Here is a 9473-nt window from a genome sequence, read left to right as displayed (position 1 = left end):
ATAGCTCCAGTAGCGATGTCACTCTTGTTACCAAATTAAATATTTAACGTCATCCTTATTTAACAAGCGCTTGTGTAGCCTGCACTTCTTGTTACGATACAGAAAATCCCAACTTTCCAACTGTAATCCAAGATAATGTTGAATAAGGTACACTGCAAAAAAAAGCATCAACCGTATAATATCTCATGTTACCTAAAAACTCATGCTTTTTAATCATGTCATATTTATCTGAATCAAAGCTCTCGGAATTGAACGAATTAATATGTTTGTATTCAATGTTATTTGCGTAAGACCCATTGACACTTCTATGCAATAATTTGTATTTTTCAGCCACTGTTATAGGAATGTGCTTAAAACTTTTTAAATGTCGAATTACAATTTAAAACAACGTGTGTTTACTTTCGCATTTTGATCTGAACGTGTGTTTTGGTGGTTCAAAAAACTCGAGTTTACATCTTAGTACAGTTTCCGAAAAACAATTGTTTCTCAAATTCTTTCTCGCTCTGTCGAAAAAAAATTTTTTACAAAATTGGTGATAGCTGCCAAAGAAATTGTAAATAATTTTTCTTATATGAATGGCACAACTAGTTAAATTTTTGATTTTTGTTTATTTTTGTTTTTGAAGCATACAACTTGTTCTTTGTAACGTATTTCACATTATTTAATCTATAATTACTTAGGCGAACCAATATTTAACCGTTTATTTTTTACAAAATAGCTGATAGTGAGATACAATTTGAACTGCATAGCTCCTTTAAATACGTCATGACCTATCAATGACGACTAGATATAAGTACAAAAATGGTTGTATCGGGCCAATGCTCATTTCTGATACTGTCACTGTACCGTATACAACATCAATCCGATGCTTCGATGTACAATAACCCAATGTATGTGTATGACTATTTTATTCACAGCGTTGTATGATTTACGGATACGTATGTACAAACTATGTTTATCAAGGGATTTTTTTTTTCTTTAAAATGAGTTTGTACAGTGATAATGAAAAATCTGTCTTCCGTTTTTGAAGTTTTTACGTTCTCTCAAAGAAACACATCACATTCTACATTATATGCATTTTGATATTGAATACATTAAAATACATTACTAAATATCAATTTGTTACAACAAGATATCAGTTACGATTATCTAGGGCTGCTGTTGTTTGGGATCTTCCTCCATCCCGATCTACCGCGAAGTATATAGCTTAGAATTACCTTCTCTGACATTGAAAATTTCTCTCAATTACTAAATTCACAAAAAAATTTATGATTCACTTTAAAGGTATGCACGAAATCGGCGGACTATAGTTTTTCCCATACTTTTCATCTGCTTGTAAGACTGAATTATACTGAAGTTCTTTTTTTTGCTGTCCTCTGACCGCACGGCTACAACCAGAAAACTCTGTTTGAACAGTGTTTTCTAGTAAAGACTTTAATACCTTTTCAACTGCAAATTTATAGGTTTCCATACTTATCGATGATTCTTTTATCCACAAAGTCTGCATATTAAAAAAAAAAAAAAATTTATAAAATTAGTCAATCCTGTAATGAGGAATACATGAAATTTTTTTTATTTACTATCCAAACTTCTTTATTTTGCCTTATCCGCTTTGAGTATCTTATTAAAATCTTTCAATTCAACAACAAAGTTCATTGAAAATAATGATACAAACTCATTCAAGGCATCATCAGTATCTAATGAAGCTCCTACAGCTTTCAAGTCAGCCATTACGATGTTACGATTCTGACGTATATCATACTGGATGTTACTTCTTAACGATCGCATGTCCATTTTAATCTTTTTATAAAGTTTGTTTGAATCTTTAACAGTTGTTAGTTTTACATGCGAGTTCATTTCGACTTTGGTGTTGGCGAAATAACAGGACTCATTATGCCTATTTATTTTTCTGATGACGGCTAGTTATCGATGACTCTGCTGTGCTGAGTTGATCTTTATCCATCAGTGGTATGTCATTTAATTCTTGCTGAAGGTTTTTACTGTTTAATATAGGTATCACTGCACTCGTATTTTTGTTTGACTTGTCTTTTTCGTAACTAGTGCCATTTCCTGAGCTCGATAAGATAGTTTTTTCAAATGTCATTGTCATTTTTTCTATTCCTATTGCCAAATTTTCTGTAAATATGTATCATATTTATTTTACTCATCAAATATATACGTCAAAAAATGGATTATTTTGTTGTACCGTTTTTTAGGTTACAATATCTTTCATTAATTACTAAATACGAGTATCTCAATTACATAATACTCTAAGATAAACTCACTGGCTTCGGATAGTATATCCGCACTAGAAACTTTTTAAATGAATCATTGGGCTTTTTATCTTTCTAGACCCACATAGAAATTGAATGGTACTCTTTCTCTGACATATATTTGCAAGAAACCGATCCTTCAAATTCGCTGATCCATGATCTTGGAACTAATTCTACGGCTTTTTTATTATCCTTTGCTTTGTAATTTTCAAAAATAAACACTTAAATCTAGTATTTTTTTGTAGACATATTTAATTGTGCGTTTAAACTGCGATTTTTTTCTGTTGCCTTGTTTTGTTCGTTGCCAATTAGTTGCAATTATACATCGATTGTTTTTTTAATCACCCAAATTTTTCAATCACTTGCATGCAAATAGAATTTAAATTTTTATAAAAATTTTTATAACATTACATTTAGAGCACGATTTATAATTTTTATAATTGTCTACTGCAATTATCAATATAAACTATTCAAAAAAGTTAAATGGGGTATCTTTCTCGCCCACCGTAGGGCTTCTTGTTTGTTAGGCTAAATCTAAGCTAAATGAAAGCGTTATGTTTTTCTACTAAAAATGAGTAGCTCGCTCGCGACGAGTAAGCAGGCTGGCCGAACATGAAAAAAATGTTTATTTTGTAGGTGAGGTGGGCTCCTAATTATTCTTTTCGTAAATGCAATGTGTCAATTCGTAATACGTTGTATTAAAATATTGTTTTTGAAAAAAAAAAAAAAAAAAAAAAAACAAAACTCGTAAAAGAGTTATAAAATTCATTTTACAGCGAATTCTAAATTAATAATTAACATGTAAAATTTTTATCGCATATATAACACTACAAATTTTTATCTTCAAACATTTGCTGTCTATCATATCACAATCAAATATTTTTAGTTTTTTCGAACATTTTATAGTTTGCACTAATCCTACATCAATTGAATCACAACGATAATCAAAAGTAGCCTTATAATCTCAATAGTTCCCTTGCAATTCTTGACTTTTGGAAAACAACCTAATAATTTCTAATAGTTTTTCATTATACTTATCAATAATATTATCCGGTCTCAAAGTTAGTACAACACTGTCAAAATTTTAATTTTAATATATTCCAATCGTTTTCATAATTCAAGAAAGTTACAGGATAATAAGATCCTTTTTTTATGATTCCACAAAATGTTTAGTTTTTTTTAAATTATTTTAAAGTTTCAGATTGCATGTCATGTGATCACCTGCTAACTTGCACTAATGGATTTTTTGGAGTTTTACTTAGTTCTTTCATTTGTCCTAGATAGTTTTCAAAGGGAAACTCTGAAGATAAGGACAATGGTGCTACCTTATATTTTACGTCATCAGACGGATGAATTAAGTGATGAAAGTTTATAACTTGTGTACCTCTTCCGTAGATTGTAGGCATCAATTCAAAAAAGTTTCTGAGTAAAGAATCAGTATAATTAGTATGTGTCATAGCCATACGCTTACTAAATAGTATTCTACTTCCAACATACAATAGTTTTAATTGTTTATACTGACTAGTTGATACTATCTGTATTAATGTAAGCGGCAAAACGCACAATAGAATGAATTGAAATTGAGTTGCTCTCTAGTTTCTGAATACCTTTAAATAAACCTTTTTACGTTGAAACTCTATTGTTATATCTTTGCTTATTTCTTCTAAAAAATGACTTAATTTTTTTCTGCTTTTGTTAAATTTGGATGAGCTAGATAAGTCTAAAAATTTGTAAAGCTCTAGAAATACCTTAACTTAATAATTGCATTAAATTGAGAGAAACTTGCCTTACAGGATAAAATTCAGGAATCTCAACCAACGGGCAATTTCCTTTGTGGTGTCAAGGTTGAATTTTAAGCGAAAACGATTTTTTTGTTCTCATAGCACAGTCAACACTGCTGATGCTTGGTTTTTATTTATTTATTGATAGTAACGCCTTTTATCTCACACTTCTCGCAAGCATAAAAACCACCATGACCCTTACAAAATTTTGAAAAAGCTCTCACCGGTGTATCACGTATAAATCCTTTGATATTAAGTACATAGTTCTTATTTGATACCTAAACTCCGTGTTCTATTCCGATTTTACCTTCAACTATAAAATCTTGCATGAAATCATGGGCTGATCTCGGAAACCAGAACTAAAATATTGTACTAAGTATATCATAGGTGATAATAGTAATATAAGTGTATTCCCGAAAATAAAAAATAAAAATAAGCAAAAATAATAAAAACACAACTGATAAATTTACAGGAGCACGTAGACGTAGGAATTTCTACTATTAAACAATTTAAGTTCTAGAACGTATCTTTAATTTTTCATTAGTTTTCTAAAGTTCCAAATAGTTTTCTGAAATTTTTGTTAGTTTTTCAAAAGACATCGTATTTTTATTTTTATTTGGTACTTGCTGAGTACGTAGTATGATGAAATAATAATTGTTTTAAATAATTGATTGAATTAATAAGTGATTTTTTCGTTAAAAATAGAAATCGATTATTACATAAATAGGTTTATTAACAAGAGCTTGTAGCATTCCAAAGCGTCAGTATATTGCTACTATAACTAATCCTTAACACAAATAAAATATAAGACTCGGCCAAGAAGAATTTCTATAAGGTTTCTTTATTTAACCGTGAACTATAAATAGAGCCAACTCAGCCTTTCTCTCATTTTCTGCTTGCGGGTATCAGATTTTATCTGAGATCATATAAAAGTAAAGAAAAATATTTCGTATAAAAAATATAATATCTCGGTTGTGCGTAACCAAATAACAGAAAATAAAATAAAACTAATTCACAATGGATTAACAAAAGTATTCAATGATCCACAAATATTGAATAATTCTTAATCACAGCTAAGATGTTGGCGAGTTATCCAAAAAAAATTAAAAAGCTCTTTCAATGAATTTAATGTTGTACTCTTACAAGTACATAAGAAAAAAAAAAATTGTCTAAAAAGGAAACAATTTAGTAGTAGCCGAGCCATTTTTTGCAACACCTTAAAAAACAGTAGACACTTGCTATATCCTTTTTTTTTCGTTTACTTATACAATTTTACTTAATCAATAATATGGCAACAGCAGTATATATAAAATTTCGCGTGATGTAACATAATTCATTTTTTTTGAGAAAACGTTGATTCACCAGACGCCAATTAAAAATGAGAATTTATCTTTCTTGTGAATTCTTGCTAAAAATTTTAACCTGTTCATTAATTAAAATTCTATGATAGCAGTACTCTTAAAACAATAGGCTTTGTTTATTATCTTAAATAATAAACATCATTAGATTAAAAACAAAAACAGGGAAAAAATTAAGTTTTCACGATGAAATCACAGTTTTCTATGAACTTTTGCTTCACGTCTAAGCCTGTTTATTTACAAAAAAATTAAAAAATGAATGAAAAAAAAAATAAAAGATCTTTTAATAATAATAAAGTAAAATTTACAGTTCCAGCAAGTGAAAATATTTATATTTTTTTTATATTACTTCAAAATTTGGTAAAAGTGAAAATTTTGCAAAAAAATAACACTTCCTATGACCTCTTATTAGATATAGCCTGTCAGTTATTACAATTTTTTTTTATTGATATTCTGATAATAATGAGCTTTAGATCATAGTCCAAGCTTACGAACATGGTTAATCTTTTTAAATAAAAGAAAATTGGGAAAAAATCGAGTTTTCGCGATGAAGTCTCACTTTTCTATGACCTTTCGCTCAACATCCGAGCCTGCCCATTTACCTAAAGTTTTTATATGAATTCCCTGATAGTTATTAAGTAAAGTTGATAGTTTTAGCTAGTAAAACTTTTTAAACATGTTTTATGATTTGAAATTTAGTAAAAATTAAATATTTGTGTTAAAGTCACCCTTGTTTTTGAGCCTTTTTTTAACATCTGAAACTGTTCATTGACTAGTGTTAGTTTATAGCAATTTTCTGATTTTAATAAGGTAAAGTGTATAGTTTAAGCAGATATTCCAAATTAATTTTTTTTTTTTATACTTTCAAATTCAGGAAAGAACTCTAATAAAAACACGCCTTTATATGACCTCTCACTTGACTTCAGAACCTGTTTATTGACCAAATTTTCTTACAACTATTCTTTGATTATAATACGCTTGAGTTAATAGACTTATTAAATAAATATTGTTAAATTTATTTTTTTTCAAATCCTATATTCAGTAAAAACAGAATTTTTCCACAAAAATTACACTTTTGTATGACGTCTTGTTTGACATTTGAGCCAGTGCTTTTAACTAAATTTTTTTATTCCGATTCCGTAACAATGACTAGCTGAAAAATTAAGTTTATAATTAAAATTGATGATGATACAAACTTTAGATAAATTCAATAATAGTTATACAAGTACCTTGTACGAGGATATACATATATTGTAGTACCCGCTTTCACTGAAAGATGACAATGGATGGCTTTATGTCCTGCATGGTAAAAAAGAAGCCTTTTATAAGGCTTCCGATTTATTGCATTTCTCACGAGCAGCCAACAAAACTCCAGGTACAACAGTTTGGGTGGCCATAAGGAGACAAATAAGACCCCACAGTACCTCTTATCTCTAATCTTTTTTATAATCTTTGTGATTAGTGCATACGGCAGAAAGGCGTACCAAAAATTACTGACCCCAGAAGTGGTTAGGGCGTTGATCACCCACGCATCTGGATCTTTTTTCTAAGAGCAGTATACCACACATTTCTTATTTATTCTGGACTTAAACAATTCTATCAAAGGCGTGCCGAAGTTCTTACAAATCTCTGCAAACGCCCTTTCATTCAGCTCCCATTTCGTGTCAATATTTTTGATCCTGGACCCCTCGTCTGCCAGATTATCGTTTGAGGACACATATTCCGCAAAAACCCAAAGTCTCCGCCACATGCACCACAGCTACACTGCCACAGTTCCCTGGTGATCTCGTGAAGGTTCTGGTATTTCGTACCTCCCATCTTGTTGATGTAAGCAAAAGCCGTTATATTGTCAATTCGCAGCAGCACCTGACGGCCTGACCATCCGCTTGCGAAACTCTTTAACGCAAAAAAGGCCACTTTACTCCCTTGGAACTTTATATGTTTGCTTTTTTCTGCTGCTGACCAGAACCCATGATCTGTAAGCTCTCCACAAGTCACGTCCCAACCGGAGGTTGACGCATTCGAAAAAATCATGTTGTCAGAAGAAAAGCAACAAGTCTCGTTATCTACTGTTAAAATATTAATCTTTCACCCAGTTAGATTCACGATAGCTCTGGAAGACAGACTGACGACATGCTTTTGATCGTAACCCGAGTTTAGCAGAGTTTCTTGTTTTAAAAGTTCTAATTTCTCATAGAACAGCCAACTATAAGCCACTGCTGGACATGCTGCTACAAGCACACTTATAAACTTAGACAACCGTTTCAATAAAACTCTAGGTGACTTGCTCTTTCGCAAATACCTTAATCTTGGTTCTTTTTTCCTCTGGCAAACTTAAACGCATAACTGTTAACTGAGTTAAGACTTGACCCAAAAAACACTATCCGTTTCTCTGGCCTTAAGACACTTTTCTTCCAGTTAATATTAAACCCCAAAGCATTTAACGTTGACGAGAGTGTTTTACCGTGTCTTCTATATTCTTCTAACGATATACCGAATACCAAAAATATGTTTAGATAAGCGATTGCTCTTATATCACACTCCCTCATGCAGTGCAGAATTGGTTTAATAATCTTGGTAAAAGGCGGAGGGGCTGACGCTAGTCGAAATGTCAGTACCGCGTATTGATAAATTTTTTTCGTAAATTAAAATCTCAGTAGCTTTCTTTCTTTGACCTCAATAGGCACCCCATGATACGCTTCTTTTGAATCTAGTCTTATTATCCAGTCCCCCTTAGTTAATAAATTAAACGCTGTATGCGTGTCTTCCATCTTGAAATGCACTAAGTTAAAAATCTTGTTTAAGTTTTTTTAAATTAAAGACAATCGTTGGTAAAAGAATTTAATTGGACGACGGGCTACACCTTTTAATTGCTTCTGTCTATAACAGATGTTTTATCGCCTTAGCCGTACTGCTTTGCGAGTCTTTATTAACGAAACTGGACGGGGGAATATAGGGCTAGAAAGGTTCCTGTAGAAAATCAAGCCTAAATCCCCTTATAACCAATAAGATAAATGTATGGGATGTCATGCGGGCCCTATGATCTCTGTAGAACTCAAGTTTTTTATCAATTTTAACCTATTTTATCGCCTTGATCTTTGCGGCTACGTCTGCGTATAATGCTTCTTTGTTGGCTGCGATCTGAAACTGTTTAAACTGCTGAGCTAGTAAGTAGTGGTGACGAAAGGTGTAAGAACATTTCTGTTGCTACCCCTCCCCTCTTTTCTGGTGACAGAGCCCCAAAAGTTTAACTGGTTGTGGTTCTACTGCTGGTTTCTCCTCGCGCTAGTCAAGACTCTATATAGAGGTTGAGCATATGCCCTCAGATAACCATCAAAGTTGCAACATCTTGACTTTTTCTTTGGGATGGATCCAGGGGTCAGCTCTGTCTTTATGTTTATAAAATGTTTTATGAGTTTGCCGCGCGTTAGGATAGTGGTGAGCAGAGACCCACGTGATTTGCAATCAAAGACATAGGAAAGACTATCGATCTTATCTTACCTATATACTTTAGAGCATCCTCATCGTCCCGTCCTTCTCGTAGCTCCAGGAGTCTACAATTAAACACTTTGAAAAATAGTGTAATGAAAGAGGATTTTGCTATAATTCTTTTCCTCTGCCCCACCGCTTTTAACGTACTTCTGGTCTCTAGTACTACACCTCACAACATCACAGCACCACACAACACAACATTATCCCATTACACCATGCGACACATTTTTAATTTTTCTTTCTTATTTTGTCTGTAAACTAATTTCTTAAAAGAAAAAAATTGAAAATTCTTCAAATAAAAAATGTAAAAAAGGGTACAGTTAAACGATTTGCCATTTTTTTAAGGGGAATTTCCTACTTTCTTATAAAGTTGTTTTTAACCCATTGTAAGATACGATGAAAGAGCATAGTTTTTTAACTGGCCAACAACCTTATTGTTTATATTTTAGTGCGCCATAAAATATCGTTTATAATTGTTCTGTTGTTAGATATTTGAATTTTTGTTGGAACCACATTTAAGTAACGGAGGTATACTCATTTCAACGATAACTATACCACCGTCGTATATA

The sequence above is a fragment of the Copidosoma floridanum genome, unplaced genomic scaffold (genome assembly GCF_036245765.1).
Source record: "Copidosoma floridanum isolate Cflo_tuat_1 unplaced genomic scaffold, Cflo_Japanese_pri ptg000013l, whole genome shotgun sequence".
Classification (NCBI taxonomy): Eukaryota; Metazoa; Arthropoda; class Insecta; order Hymenoptera; family Encyrtidae; genus Copidosoma; species Copidosoma floridanum.
The sequence above is the reverse complement of the archived record's forward strand: the minus strand, read 5'-3'. Positions refer to the sequence as shown.